Source organism: Rhipicephalus microplus, chromosome 8 (assembly GCF_043290135.1).
Source record: "Rhipicephalus microplus isolate Deutch F79 chromosome 8, USDA_Rmic, whole genome shotgun sequence".
Classification (NCBI taxonomy): Eukaryota; Metazoa; Arthropoda; class Arachnida; order Ixodida; family Ixodidae; genus Rhipicephalus; species Rhipicephalus microplus.
This window is the reverse complement of record NC_134707.1, coordinates 51,711,309-51,726,672: the sequence shown is the minus strand read 5'-3', so window position 1 is coordinate 51,726,672 and position 15,364 is coordinate 51,711,309. Positions and strand designations below refer to the sequence as shown.

The 15,364-nt window shown below is 48.0% G+C and overlaps 1 protein-coding gene and 1 long non-coding RNA gene across 4 annotated transcripts in view; both read left to right on the top strand.

Annotated features, from left to right (window-relative positions):
* Positions 1-15,364, top strand: part of ERR (estrogen-related receptor) — a 133,700-nt gene that overhangs the window by 49,203 nt on the left and 69,133 nt on the right. The gene's annotated exons all lie outside the window — the stretch shown is intronic.
* Positions 5,517-8,783, top strand: LOC142769022 (uncharacterized). The gene is made up of 2 exons (XR_012885606.1): positions 5,517-6,083; positions 6,377-8,783. It is a non-coding gene; the product is annotated as an uncharacterized LOC142769022 (long non-coding RNA).

Here is a 15,364-nt window from a genome sequence, read left to right as displayed (position 1 = left end):
GCGAGCACACCATTAGTGTGACATGCAAATCATTTTGTAAAATACGTGTCAATATATATATATATATATATATCATGTTGTAAAATACGTGTCAATATATATATATATATATATATATATATATATATATATATATATATATATATATATATATATATATATATATATATATATTCACTCGGGGAACGAAAAGCGCTCGTTAGTATTGCCTGTTTTGTGTACATGTGTTCGCGAGAAAGGAAAAACAAGACAATAGGACTGCGAGCCTCGCGAGAGAGTTACCGTAAACAAATTTGCTTCGAAGCCCGCCCGCGCCTTCTAAAAAAAAATATGTATATATATCCCGAGGTGCATCTTTACTTTCTTTATATGCAGCGTTCGATCTTGATGGGCGCCCTGCAAGACAACAGTGGTGTCGTCGTCAATAAGAAATTATAACAAAGAGCTGGATGGTCGCCTTGTTACTCGAGTTGGTTGGTTGCGAAACTTTATTGTGGTCCTCCAAGGCGCGCGTCGACGGGCGACTCCCACGTCGGGACCGTTAGGCCAAGCCTATCGGCCGCTCCGCGGGCCTGCTGGACGGCGGAAAGTTGGTCGGCCAGGAGGCAGCTGCGTAGGGCCGCCTCCCACCTGACCGATGTAGTGTTGGGGTTAGTGTACGTGTCACTTAAAGTTGTTCTAAGGCGGCGTCTTTCCGGGCGTATTTCACCCGCTTTTTTGTGAACGCAGTGCGTTTGGAGTTACAACTCGATTTGGCTTAATTAGGTAATCATTTAAATAAGTAGTATGCAATGGGCCTATTCAAACCAATACATGTAGAGGGGAAGAGGGCATACAAGACGCAGGCTGAGTTCAAGTTGGGCGAGAACAAAAGCCGTGCGCGTGTCACCACAGTGAAGTGAATCAATGAATGAAGCAATCGATCGATGAATCAATCAAGGAAGCGAGCAAGCAAGGAAGGGAGCAAGCGATGAACGCCCGACACGCTGGTTTTCGTGGTTGTGTTATTCGAGTATACTGGCCCGAAGTTCGCCGGATCGAGGCCACGCAGCTGTGGCTGCTTTTTCGGTGGTGGCGAAAATGCTTAAAGAACCTTATGGAGGTGGTCGAGATGTCCCGGAGCCCTCCAGTACGGCGCCTCTCATAATCGTACCGTGGTTTTCGGACGCAAAACGCCGGCAGTTACTGCATGAAAGGCGGCCGTCAACTGGCCAGGACACATCTCGGGGCGTTTTTAGAGGTGTTACCACTCCGTGATTAGACTCTCTGAGCTTAGCTAAGCTGACAGTTGCGCTGAACAAAATCATGTACCATAGAATTTGGTTGTAGGTCGCTTTAAATGTTGAAGGCTCCTCTATAGTCGTAGAGTTCTGTAGTCCGGAGGTGACACCACTGCAGACCCGTGCTCCTCTACCCCCCCCCCCCCCCTCGAAGTGCTTACGTAGCTCAAAATGACCGTTTGCCTGCCCGGCCCCCACTTTAGATGATCGAAAAGGTGCCCCCTCCCTCAATTTCTGCATACAACCGTGATAATATATACGTATGACGAAGTGGGAATGCGGCAACGTTAAATAATGGCCACGCCGCGGTGGTCTATAGTCGCTAGGGTGCTGACCTGCAGGTCGCGGGATCGAATCCCGGCTGCGGCGGCTGCATTTTCGATGGAGGCGGGAATGTTGTAGGCCACTTTGCTCAGGTTTGGGTGCACGCTGAAGAACCCCAGGTGGTCGAAATTTCCGGAGCCCTCCACTACGGCGTCTCTCATAATCATATGGTTTGGGGAGGTTAAATCCCACATATCAATCAATCAACCAATCAATCTATCAATCTATCAACGTTAAGTAATCGAGTGTTGGTCTGTTCATTGGTTGTCCGCTTCTGAAGCAGCAATGTCGTGTTTACTCGACCTCGATCCAATGATTCGCCTGTGTGGGCAAATCTACTGTTTTATCATTTCGATCGTCTTCCTTTCTCGGGGGCACACTATATACCTCGCATGCACTAATTATAGAAACCCGCCGAGATGCGCCTGTAGGGGGATCGCTTCGATCGGCCATGCGTGCTGACGGGGCAGAACGCCGTATACGGGTCTTCTTCCTTTCCGTATGCAGTGGCGGCATATTGCTACAATTTGATTACGATCGCGTACATGTGGCTCATTTCTGGCCTTGAGATTTGCATATGCGGACGAGAAAGTAGTGCGGCCGAGGTTTTCGATTACCGTACGGTCTTCGCGCGCAGTTGAAAATGGATCGTGTGATTGGAGCGAATTGTTTAGTATTTATATCTCCAACCACGAGGAGCAGTACTCCTGTATAAAAAGTGAAATAGCTAAGAATTCAGTTAAAAAAACGTTTATTACGTAGTAACGGCAAATTAGTCACTGGTCTTTCGGACTTTCCGCGGCTTGAGTAACTTCATTGTATCGTTGAAAAAAGTCACACAGCCCCGATAGGGCAAGGACTCCTGGATTTTTTTTTTTCTTACGGCAGTACATGTTACATCAATCTATTTATTTAGTATGCTTAGTGCTCTTTGCCTCAAGTCGTATTGTCTGAACATTTGCGCTTTGTATAATTTTGTATTTTGTTTTTTTGTGTGTGTTTTCATAATGCTTTGTATCTGGTCTACGCTGCATGCTTCACAGCAGCATTGCGTTGCACTGGCAAATGCTGCTACCTTTGCAGTTATCTGTTTACGTTTATTGATGTCTGCACAAGGGAGCCGAGGCCTTTGTCAGGCCCTCCAGCCTTTAGTCCCGGCTTCCTTCCTTCCCCCTTTGTGTGAAAGCAAAACAAACTTCATTTCTGCAATGCTTTGTGCATTGTTGAGTCCGTGCGATAGGCGTTCGCGAATAGTCGTCCTTCGCGTTCCCGTTTATTGTGCATTGTTCTCAATGGGCGTAGCTACAAGTGTACAATTAAAGGTACTATTAAGTACTGTTGAGTACTATATTAGGTATAATCTTAAGTAAAGTTACAAGTACCATTAAGGCGAGAGGCTTAGATGCCTCATCAAACGCGATGTCGTCGCGTCGGTGTCACTACGATGTATAGAAGGGGAAAAATGTTTGATGACGTCATACATCGTGGAAGTTTGTGGCATCATATGACTTCGCATAAACTGTCATCTCGTAATCAGATTATTAGTGTCATTCAATCATACCAGTGCGAAACTGCGTTCCGAAATTTGGACACGCAGTTGGCCCAATTTTTCTGGGAGTTTGCAGATTTTCGCGCCATCTGGGAGCAACAACACAATACACAAATGATGCGTTGAATAGCGGACGTGCTTATCAACAGGTGGCGCGACGGTATGCACGCTCCCGACACCTGGGCCAATGACGTGTCCAGATTTCGATACGCGGAGCCTATGCGGAGTTTCGCAACTCTTGATTGAATAACTCTGCAGATTATCACGTCACTTCGTCGCTTGATTGGTCAGAGGTATGCCGATCTGGGAAGGTATTCGAAACATCGGGATTTGCCGGAAGCTTGCGGTGCGCCTCCGATCCCGGAGGCAACGTGAAAGCTATACGTTCGTTGCAGAAAGTAGTTGAGGTGTAGGGGGTTGAGGGAACAGTCATAAAGTGTTTTGTAAGTACGCTAGCGTAAACTCTGGTGCTAGTGTCTATGAAGGCTGCAACGCACGGCACTTCAGCTGCCAAGGGGAGGATGGATAGTACTCAGATTTGTCTAATCTTCTTTCTTCTGGCTCATTTTGACTTCGCCTGGCCTGGAGCCGCTTTGTCACGTGACGACAATCGGCAAGTTTCTAGCAGTTGAGCTTCACCACCGTAATCTTTTAGACTCGCCAATTCAAATCGGGTTCACGACGACCCGTTCTTTTATTCGAAACAAAGCCACATGCGAGTTCCTAGCCCGCAGGCACGAAGACTATAGGGAAATTTGTCTACTATCCATCATTCCTGTAGTCACTCTAGTGGCTGAATGATCGTAGTGCCCGAGTCCTCTGCAGGTAATGTTAGGAAACTATGCGAACAGTGCAATAGACCTAGAAGTCAAATAACTATAAGATGTTTATCGCCATCGGCTCGTCCTATACAGGTGTGCGTATAGGACCGTACAACGTTTGGGTCGAATAAACGAAATGCCGAATTGAAAGAGTGAAGTTGTTCGCAATGTTTTGGCAGTTTCAATCCAGCTTCTGTGCGAAGCACACGCTCACGGCCTTTTTGACTCGTCTCTTTGACCCACTTGCCGATTCGGCCGTGCGGGTGCCGAAACAACGGCTGGTGCGGAATATTAAATTTGGGGAACTGGGTTGAGCGATCGATTTGTTCGTTTGGCAGCGAGACATGCGTACCAACGATGAGCGAGTACGCAAAGAAAGACGCGAATGATTAATAAAAGTAGGTTTGTATTAGCGCGTGTTCCGAGCTGCTTGCATTCGAGCGTTATTTTTGGTCCTTCGCAAAATATTGATCCAGTTTCAAGCACGAAATGAAAGTCAGAATGATATTGTAACGGGTCCAAGAGAAGAAACACCAGAAACTATAGTTTATTATGGGCGAACTTGTGCCCTGAAAATTATGTGCAAAATAATGGAAGAGTCCGCTATAGCGTTCCAAAACAAAAACTGTTCATCAGCCAACGCGCCTTGTTCTTCTTCGCAGCTCCAACCCACACTGACTCGTGCCCGTGAACAAGAGGCATGAGTCGTGCGGCCACAAGCAGGAGTGCGCACAAGACTGTGGACGCGGATTCTTTATAACATCGGATAGTGTAATTATAGTCTCTGTGGCTATATGCCGTAATAATTTACAAGCGTTTGAGGTCAGTTTTGTGCTTATAACTACCGCATGTCTGCTGATGTGCTGTGCTGTTAGCAGCAAAAGTTTGCGTGATGTGCAGCGTGTGGCGGAATGCGTGAAACTGCATTGCTCTGCCGCCTACCGTGCCGCGGCGTGGTGTCGAGGCTACCGTATACGCGGCCTCGGTGATTAGCGACGGTGCGTTTAGACCAAGGATTATTAAAGAAAAATTGCTGGAGTGAAAGCTCCTGCAATGCCTTGCCAGCAAAAGTGAAGCCAGCTTTTGCCATTGCCAAGATGGCGGAAACATGCTGTTTTCTGATAGTGCTCACTTGAAGATCAAGTGGCTTTGATATGTTATGCAAATGCTACGTTTGTTCTATATTAAAAGATAGTTGTTCTCGATTTAAATAACACACAGAAACGAGTATGGATGACTGAATCTTCGAAGAACTTTGGCTCCAATCAGAGGATCACTAAGGAAAACTAGTAAGACGTACTTGGAGCACTATGCGACCCGAAAAAGTTCCCACATTAAACTCGTTGGGAGTGCGAGGGAAACGTTTTGTTTGTAATCGCTGAACGGTGATAATTTGTCATGCCCCTAGTAAGATGGCCACCGCAGTCGCCATATTGCCTGAGGAACGGCTTCACTTCTGCGCCATGATTTCTACTCCAGCATTTTTTTTTAAATCCTCCTTGGTTTAGACCTAGGAGGATATAATATAAAAAAATTGCTGGAGTGGAGGGAGCGCTCTTCAAGTGAAGCCAGCGCCGCCATGTTGTGGTGGGCAGAAAGCTCGGCTCGGCTGGCTCGGTGGCGGCCAGCGCTGCCAGTTCACCTGCAGCGACGGTGGATTGCGGTTCGTGCGCCTGTCTTTCCTTGACAAGTGTGTCTCTGCAGTGCATTCGAATGCGTGCGGCTCGATTCAAGCGAGCATGGTACAATCCTGCGTAGCGTATGGGTGCACAAATCGCGCGATTCCTGCTTCCAAGATCACATTTCACAGGTGCGTACTGAAAGCACGTAGTGCTTACGCGGTCTAATACGGCTGACTCGTGTTTTTCATTGGTAGGCTTAAGGAATTAATATTTGGAAATTATTGGCAGGTTTCCAAAAGATGCTGAGACACGGAACCTATGGGAGCGAGCTGTGCGTCGTGAACACTGGAAACCGACAGATAAAGATCGCCTTTGCTCTGCGCACTTTGATCCGGCGTGTTTTGACCGGACCGGACAAACAACAAGGTTGAAAGCGGGAAGTGTGCCGACTTCGTTCGCTGCTTTTCCTGCCCACCTCCAGGCACCGGTAAGCATCGGAACTTCGCAGATATAGTGCTCTGACATCAAGGAGGTTGGAATGACGTAGACATATCTCTTCTGTCGTGTTTTGTCGACGTGACTGCATTGCTGCGTGTTTCCTCGCGAGCTTTTCGTCCCGTTCGCTCGTTTACAATATCGCTCAACACACGATTAGCGCATGATCATTGTCGAATGTTCCCGAACATGCTTTCGTGAATACATATATTCATGTTATGAGCAATAATTGAAGTATATATATCATTCTAAAAGTAGTTAATTTCCACTATGTGCTTATTTCAGGTGAAAAGGAAGCGGCCAGCACCAAAACCTCGAGGATGCAGTCCTGCTCAGCAGCAAGAGGCCTTAAATACTGAAGATCATGTCACTGTATCACCATCAAAGCAGTGGTACAAGACGAAGTTGCAGGAAACAGAAGACGAAAGATTGCACTTGAAGAAAAAAATTAAAACGTTGCAGCAGAGCAAACGAAGGCTGACACAAAAGAAAATCACCGCTGAAGAAATTATTAGAGGCATCGAAGAACAAAAGCTTTTGTCAGAAGAGGGCTCCAAGATGTTCGATGCAGCATTTTCTCCTGACATACAACAGCTGCTTCACCGGGCACGGACAGAAAGTGGAGGTAAATACCCTCCAGAGCTGCGAACGTTTGCACTAACTTTACATTTCTACTCACCAGCAGCCTACGAATTTGTGCGATCAAAGTTTAATGACGCCCTCCCTTCGCAGCGCACAATCAGAGAATGGTATAGGTCTGTTGATGGCCAACCAGGCTTTACAGGTGAAGCATTTTCTTTCTTGGAGAAGTTGGTTCAAGGTCGCTCTGAAACTCTTTACTGCGCTCTGATTGTCGATGATATGTCGATTAGGAAACATGTTGAACTTGTCGGAGACAGGGTAGTTGGCTACGTTGATTTTGGAGCATCTCTTGATGATGACAGCCTTCCTGAAGCCACAAATGTTTGTGTTTATATTGTTGTTGGCATAAACATGAGGCTGAAAATTCCAGTCGGCTACTTTCTTATCCACTCGCTCACTGGTTCTGAGAGGGCTGAACTAACAAAACAATGCATTGAACGACTGGAATCTGTGAAAGTTCAAGTTGTCAGTCTAACATTTGATGGTGCGTCATCAAATTTCACTATGGCAAAATGCCTTGGTGCAGAACTGAAGCCTGATCCTGTCGAGTTCTCCACATCCTTTAAAAACCCAGTTGATGAGTCAAGGGATGTGCATATCCTGCTTGACCCATGCCACATGATTAAGTTGATTAGAAATTCACTGGCAACAATGTGTTACATCACTGATGTTGATGGAAACCACATAAAATGGGCTTACATAAAGGCACTGGAGGCTTTACAGCGCGAGGAAGGGCTCCGCCTTGGCAATAAGCTAACTAAGGTGCATATGCAGTGGGAGAAGCAAAAGATGAAGGTACGGCTCGCAGTTCAGGCACTCAGCGCTTCAGTCGCAGACGCTCTTGAATTTTGCGAGCAAACGCTGAAGCTGCCACAGTTTAGAGGTGCTAGTGCCACGGCAAAATTTGTGAGGGTATTTGATCATCTCTTCGATTTGCTAAACTCCAGAAATGCGTTTGCAAAATCATACAAAGCCCCCCTTCGAAAGCAAAATGAGCCTTGTTGGAAACCATTTTTTGCCGACGCTCGAGAGTACATATGTGCTTTAAAAGACCCATTCGGTCGACCACTTTTGCAGGGAACAAAGAGGACAGGATTTGTGGGTTTTCTTGTGTGTATACAGAGCACAGAAAGTATCTTCAAGGAACTCGTTCATGAAGGTCAACTTAACTATCTGCTCACGCACAAGATGAGTCAAGATCACGCAGAAACTTTCTTTGGCTGTGTGCGAGGACGTGGGGGGTTCAACAACAACCCTACAGCTGCCCAATTCATGGCAGCTTACAAGCGTCTATTGGTCCAGACAGAAGTGAGATCGTCCACCTCAGGCAACTGTTCGCAAGATATTGTTTCTATTCTGGGTGCATCTGCCTCTGCCACTACATTTTGTGCAACCACTGAGGTCACATCGCGAAGGTGTGCCATCCTACAACCAGAGGACCACGATTACACAGACCGAATTGACTATCCAGAGAGCCTCTCCACATTCGTTTGCTCTGTCGTGCCTTACATTGCAGGCTTTGTCGCTCGCAAAATCGCTACTACAAACACCTGTGAGTTGTGCATAGAAGCTCTTCATGGAGCGGATACATCTCTATTGGTGAGACAAAAAAATCGAGGTGGACTCTTTTACCCTTCCGAAGACGTTGTGTCACTGTGCGAAACAGCGGAAAAGGGGCTGCGTCGACTGCAGGCTTCCACTCAATGCCTTAAGAACATACATGCCAATACCAAACAACTAGTCCTGGAGATTTTGAGTCAATCACTGGAAAAGAGGTGGTTTTCACAATTGGAACAACATCTTTTTGACGTCGACGTGTTGGACAACCATATTTACAACTTGAGCAAGCAAGTATTGGAGCTGTACATCAAGATCAGGCTGCACCACATGACAAAGGAACGAAGCCGGGAACTCGTGAAAGACAAAGTTAGGTCTTTGCTTTCAAGACTCGTCATTTTTAGGAATCAGTGAAACAACTTTGCCATAACGTTCATGTTGGCTAAAGGCTGAGAAAGCTGTACAAATAAAATTTTAACACATGAAAAACGAACCGTTCTGTAGTCTCTTTAAATACTGCCAGTGTATCGGCGACTATGTGAGCACGTTTTTACTTCTCTAGCAGCAATCATTTGCGAAAAAAAAACGGCCGCGGAAGTGCACTATATGCTACGCGGCCGCCTTCCTGCCCACCACAAGATGGCCGCCGCCGGCTTCACTGTGCTCTATGGGTAAGTATAGGCGGCTTCCACTCCAGCAATTTTTTTATATATATCCTCCTAGGTTTAGACAACGCACCGCTGCTGAATCTGATCTGGGAAGCTGTGGCCGATAACCTCGACAACGCGTGGTGCACGTCACGGTAGGCGGCGCAGCAATGCAGTTTTCCGCCGCTCCTGCACGCGCTGCACATCCCGCAAACTTTTGCTGATGACAGTACGTACTAAGGCAAACATCATATAGATGCCTCGTCAAACACGAATGTTGTCCATCGGCGGCAACACGAGTGAAAGAAATCGTAACGTGATACGATCACATATCGCTGAATTAGTGCAATGACGTCATAGGACACGTGACGTCACATCGTGGTGCCTTCACTTGGAGTCCTCGCTTGGCGGTTGATCACGTAGGCTGTGTGAAATCAGGTTAGGTGCAGAAAGCGTACAATGCCTTGTTGGATCGGTGGGTCACAATATACTTGTGCGCCTATGAATAATATGTGTGTTTTTTTCCTGCCGAGACCGCTCTGGGATTTGACCGGCACGCGCCGTAGTGGAGGGCTCCGTAAGTTTCGACCACCTGGTGTTATTTGACGCGCCCCGATGACCGCAGTGTGGGGACCTCTCGCATTTTGCGACCATCGAAATGCGACCGCCCCGGCTGGAATCAAACCCGCGACATTCAGGCCAGCAGCCCGAGCACCGTAACCATATCATATATACCACCATGGTGCACCACGCATCATGCATGTGTGCCTTTTATTCGTCACGCTTCAATTAATATACCCTATGCGCGCAGCGCGAACGAATGGTATTACATGAATCTGCTGACCGCCAGAGTCGTCGCTCGTGTTATACATTGTGGCGTATTGTGGAGTCATATGGTGAGAGTAAGGGAGGCGCGGGGAGGGAAATCGATCGAAGTGGTCTTGTTTTTGGCGATGCCCGCACGCAGGATCGATACCAGAGTCAATGTGTGGCTATTGGGTCGGCTCATAAGTATAAATATCTCAGCGGTGCGTGGCATCAATGGAAAGATAGAAGAGCCGCTGATTGCTTCGAGAGCCGAGGCCAGATTTGGGGCACGCAATATGCCATCAGCCGCCGCTTCGTTTATAATAATAAATTGGCCTCTCATTCGGAAAGCCGTCGATGCGGAACCCTGTATACAGGCTCGCCCTTGGAGTTAGCGAGTTGCGTGCAACGTACAGTGTGAGGGTAGCTTTGCGGTAGTGTCTGAAGTTGTTTCGGTGCCGTGCGTGATACGCTGCCTGCGAAATGTATAACTATTGAGCGTGACCATTATGACTGCAGCAGCCTCGCGAAACTGGTCTGAAGAGGCAGCGAAATGACGTTGCTAGTTTGGTATATAGTGCTACACACTGTGTACGTCGAAGTCGTTCGCTGTGCGTCGCTAGAGACGTTATGCTGTTTTGTTCAGATAATCCAATCGATAAGGGTTCTGCCGTTCTTCGTAGCACAACCGCTCGCTGCACGCAAGTATGCTGGACGTATGCTGATGAAGTGCTAAAGGTTTCCGGAAGGATCGCTGTATGCGCTATGCCTGCCGCCTTCTGCGATTTTGCTGTGTTTGTGTCCTTCAGTTATGCAGGTAATTCCGATAATGTATGACAGACACATATATAGTGCACTGGTGGTGTCATCGTGAGTCATGACGCTCTGCTGCGTTCCTTAGCAAAATCTGCAGTTTTTCTTATCATATTCGTTAAGCGCCATTTGATGTCCTTGTATTCGCTCTATAATAATTATGCCGGGAAGTTTGTTATTTGCGGCTTGATTGGTTTTGATTATACGAGTGTAAATGACAGAAATAAAATTGGTGTCGTTCCTCAGTGACGCTGGTTCGGAACGTAACGATGTCTAACGAGCCCGTTCACGAACTTGTGGTTCTCGCAGTGTCGCTACAGGGCTGTTCACTGAAACTTGCTCTGCGACTGAAGTGACGTCGTGGTTACGTTGCACGCACTCTTTCCGCCAACTCTCCCCCCTTGGTTAATGCGCTACGCAGCCCTGGTCTTACGCGCGGTGAAAGGTCTGACCACACGTATCCGTCGCAGCGCGTCGGCGCGTCTCTTTTTGACGCGGCTTCGAGCCCTCTCCCACGTAGAGAGAAAAAGGGCGCGGCTTCGCCTAGCCACGTGCCCACTCTCAGTGTGGGGAGAGGGCGTCGCGTCGCGTGAAAAAGGCTCGCGCTGACGCGCTGCGACGGATACGTGGGGTCAGGCCTGACCGCACGTACGCGTTGCAGCGCGTCAGCGCGTACATACGTGTGGTCAGGCCTAAAGGTGGCGGATTGGAGGTTTTTAGCAAGCTACGGAAACACGTTACGGAAAAGCGGCAATACTGAACTGGCTGACGAGTGCGCATGCGCGAGCATAGTACGCGCATACGGAAAGGAGCCATGTCGTATTTCCGTAACGTGTTTCCGTAGCTGCTAACCTCTATTGACGCGTTCGGGTTGTCTAAAACTCGCTAACTCTCGGGTAAGGGCGGTTTTTTCCCCGCATACAATTCACGGTTCTAGCCCAGCGCAGTTTCTTCGTTTTGTACGTGGTTGTGTACGTACGGCTGCGCAAATGATCCTGTTGAGACTCATTCAAACTTGCTAAAACCTTCGGCGATATCTTTTTCTCCAGGACTTTAGGTGGTTTGAATCCTACACAGCCCTTGTTTTTTGAGCATCTGCTTACGGTAGTAGATACTACGGCTGTGTTCCAATTCTTAGACAGCACGTAGACAGTTTACGCAGACTGCTTAGAAGACAGCACCGAGCCCATGCTGTCCGAGAATTGGAACACGTCTGGACGGCTTTTGTGCTACGATGCACCACTTCGCGTTGAGAAAAAAAAGGCCAAAATAAACAAACATAACATTTGCATTTGCAGGTTTATTTCACGTTAAAATCTAAAAAAACATTGAACGTTACTTACATTGAGTGTCTGGAGAAGCGTCAACTTGTGTACAGACGACCATTCCGGCGAGATCCGATCTGAGTCATTCGCTGAGCCGCCATCTTGTTTAGACAGCAAAATAGCCTGCATTGCATTGGCTACGATGCGGTCTTCTCGGAGCTGTCTATTTTGTCGGCTACTTGAGAACTGGAGTGGGGCTTAATATGGCCACCGTCCTTTTAGCTGCCTATTTAGACGTCTACGGTGAGTATTGGAACACACCCGAATTTGTTTGTTCGCACTCACTAAAACTTCCTGCAAAGTGCTTTTCCGTGGCCGCTTTGCGGTGTTTTATTTTGGTTTCATTTATTTATACATACTGCAGCTTTGTACAGCTTGTACATACTGCAGCATAATAGGAATGGGATGTTATACAGTGCTAGAAGCTGGAAGAAACACAAGAAAATAATACAAATGGCAAAGCAAGACTCATAACAAATAAGTATTGAAAATGAAGTTATTTACACCTTATAAAAACATGTTCATCGATTGCAACAGTGAGGTATACTTTAGTGAATATTGGAGACACTGTAATCCTTCACTTGGGTGTCCGGTAGGCACCCTCGCGCGTCGAGTTCGTGCGCCTTGGTGAAATCTGAGGGACAATACTAAAAGTGGCCGATAGACATCCCTAGTCAAGTCGGTGACTTCACCCATGTCGGAACCGGGATATGATGACTTTCGGCGACGACACGATCCCTCTGGATGATTTCGAGTTAATACGCGAGGTCCGGACAGCGCAGTCGCTCATCCCAGGCGGCCGCATCGTGTAGATAGGAGCCCTCGTTAAACGGGCGCAGCCATAGCATATGGTCGAAGGAGAAAGTTTCGCGCCCGCGTTTAGAAGCACCACTGTATAAAGTCTGGATTGGACCCGTGGGAAAGCTCTGGGAGTGAAATAGGCGGGTATCTGCTGAAGTCATAGATGGGTATCTGCTGAAGTCTTAGTGTAACTGATTGACCTTTGTTCAATTTGGGGCTCATCTTTCATCGCGCTACCGCGGCGGATCTCGGAGGTCACGTAGAAGGGAGCGCGTGGTTGAGATCTGCTCCACCAGGTGGCCGCAACAGATTCGCACTGTCCCCGAGAAAACTGTTTACTCTTTCAATGATCACCTTCGATCACCATACCGTTAACACTTGGGCAGGTCGGTTCGTGTTCGTGAGTGAAAAAAAAGGGTCATTGACAGCGGCGATAATCGAATTGGAGCCGTGGTCTGTGTTCCTTTGGGTGCCGTCTTCTTACCGCAGTTTTTTTTTTCGCTCATGAGGGTTCATTTCAATACGTCATCCCTACAGTTTCTTGACCCATGTCTTAAGTAAATTTCTTATGCTGCAGAGCATACGCATCCAGTATAACTGTTCGTTTCAACGAGAACTATCGGTTTCGTGCCAGTTTCGCAAAACCGGAAGTCGCTGCTCGGCCGGTAGTTGTTAGTAGTTGTCACTCGTTGCTCGTGCCGCTAAACAAATAAAAAAGATCCGCGGTTCCTTTCTTAACTAGCTGCACAAGTAGTTTGCATAGTTTGCGTGGTTGGGGTGGGGACCCTGAACTCTCGGTGTTACCCAATGCCGTATACACGCACGTCGGCGCGAGACGAGGCTTAAGGCCTAACCACACGTACCCGTCGCTGCGTGTCGGCGTGTTACATTTTGACGCGGCTCCGCACCCTCCTCCTTTGGGGAAAGATGGCGCGTGGCTGCACGAAGTTACGCGCCCTCTTTCTCTATAAGGCGAGGGTGCGGCGCCGCGTCAAAAAGCAACGCGCCGACGCGCTGCGACGGGTACGTGTGGTTAGGCCTTTAGAAAGAGAAGTGATGGAAACGAGAGCGAGAACTCGGCGCATCGCCCGAGCCGCGCGCCACGACGCGTCGCGAACGACGGTGGTGGCCACCCCTTTGCCCTCGTCCCCGCAGCGCTGGGCGCCGCCGAGACTTGGCTGAGCATCCCCGTTGATCCTCTCGTGGGTAACCCTCTCCTCTCGTTGGGGCCTCGCTAACCCTCTCCTCTCCTCGCGCTAAATGAGCAGGCCTATGCTGTGTCTCAGGTGTGATGGGACGTGGGTAAAAAGGGCTGATGGCTCGTGGAACTAGGGCGGGCGCATTTATAAATAAGCCCTCCGTGTTGGCGACATGTATGCGCCCGCCGGCGCGGGCCGCGCGTATAAATAAAATGGCTGTCCGGGCAGCCGATGATGCTTTTGCCAAGGAACGCTGGAGTGCAAGGGTTTAAATTAGGGTCCCAGGCAGGGTGCTGTTGTAGAGTGTGAAATAGTTTTTTTGCGTGTCGCTTGTGTGATTTGGTTTGTTCGTTAGTTAGCATCAGCGAAGGTGCGTAAACTAAACTAACAGAAAGGGAAAACGAGAGAAAGGGTTCGACTGAAAAAGAGGGAGAAAATAAAAAACGGCGTTACAGGAAGACAGCGTTGACGCTAAGAAGGAACCCTTGTCCCAGGCAGGAGATTTAAGCTATGTGGTAGAGTGGTGTAGTTTTGGTCGGTTGGTTTTTGTTCGTTACGGAGTATTTTGGGAAGCCCCGGAGAGACGGTAAACTATGAAAACTATAACAAGAGGGGAGCGGTATGTTGTGACGAAAGGGTTACGTAAAGGCGGCCGCGCGTAACAGCTGTTTGCAGATTACGCGTCCAACTGTCGGTCGGCAGTGAAGGAAATTTTTGAAGTTGTGCTCTCCAGATCTTTACACATCTTTCTTTTTTTTTCTTGCTGTTTAGTCTCCAAGGCCGTGTCTCGGGCGGCGAATTGGGTGCCCGCGTTGTGAAAGGCGGGTAGCGGGTGTTTTCCTTTTACGCGGTGCGTTAGGGCAGTGTAGCTTGGACGGATGTAGAAGTGGCCTTATTGTATCTATCAAGGAGGAGCCTGACTCATGTACGATAAATTGTTCTGCACGAAAGAAAAAAAATAGTATGCCGCGTAACAAAAAACAATAATTGCACGGAAGACGTCACTGGGCCGCATGGTATCGTGCGATTTTTCTGTGTGCTTTCCGTTCAACCACATCGACGGCATGCAAGAGGGCGTGCATTGGTATGTGAACTCCCCGCAGTGGGTTGTAATCGTGTTTGTGCGGTGTAATCAGACATTTGCATTGACGTAAATTCTATCACACGTGAGTATAGGACGTGCTGGTGCGCACCGTAAAAAGTGTTTGTAGTGAGATACATCGTTTTACAAAGTACTTCGTTGTAAAGGGCGCTGACATACTATAGGTGCTTCGTTATACACGGTGCTACGTTGTAAAAGGTGGTATACGCTAGATGCTTAGTTCTGGCGGGTATCCTTCGGAACACTTCAAGGGGTACTGACACAAAATTTTGCGGCAAAGATAGCCCGCGGGATCGATTACCGTGGACATGCGTATACATCTGCAAAATGTCAACGGCGAATATAGTTTGGAAGGTATTTTAAATTAATTTTAGAGTTTG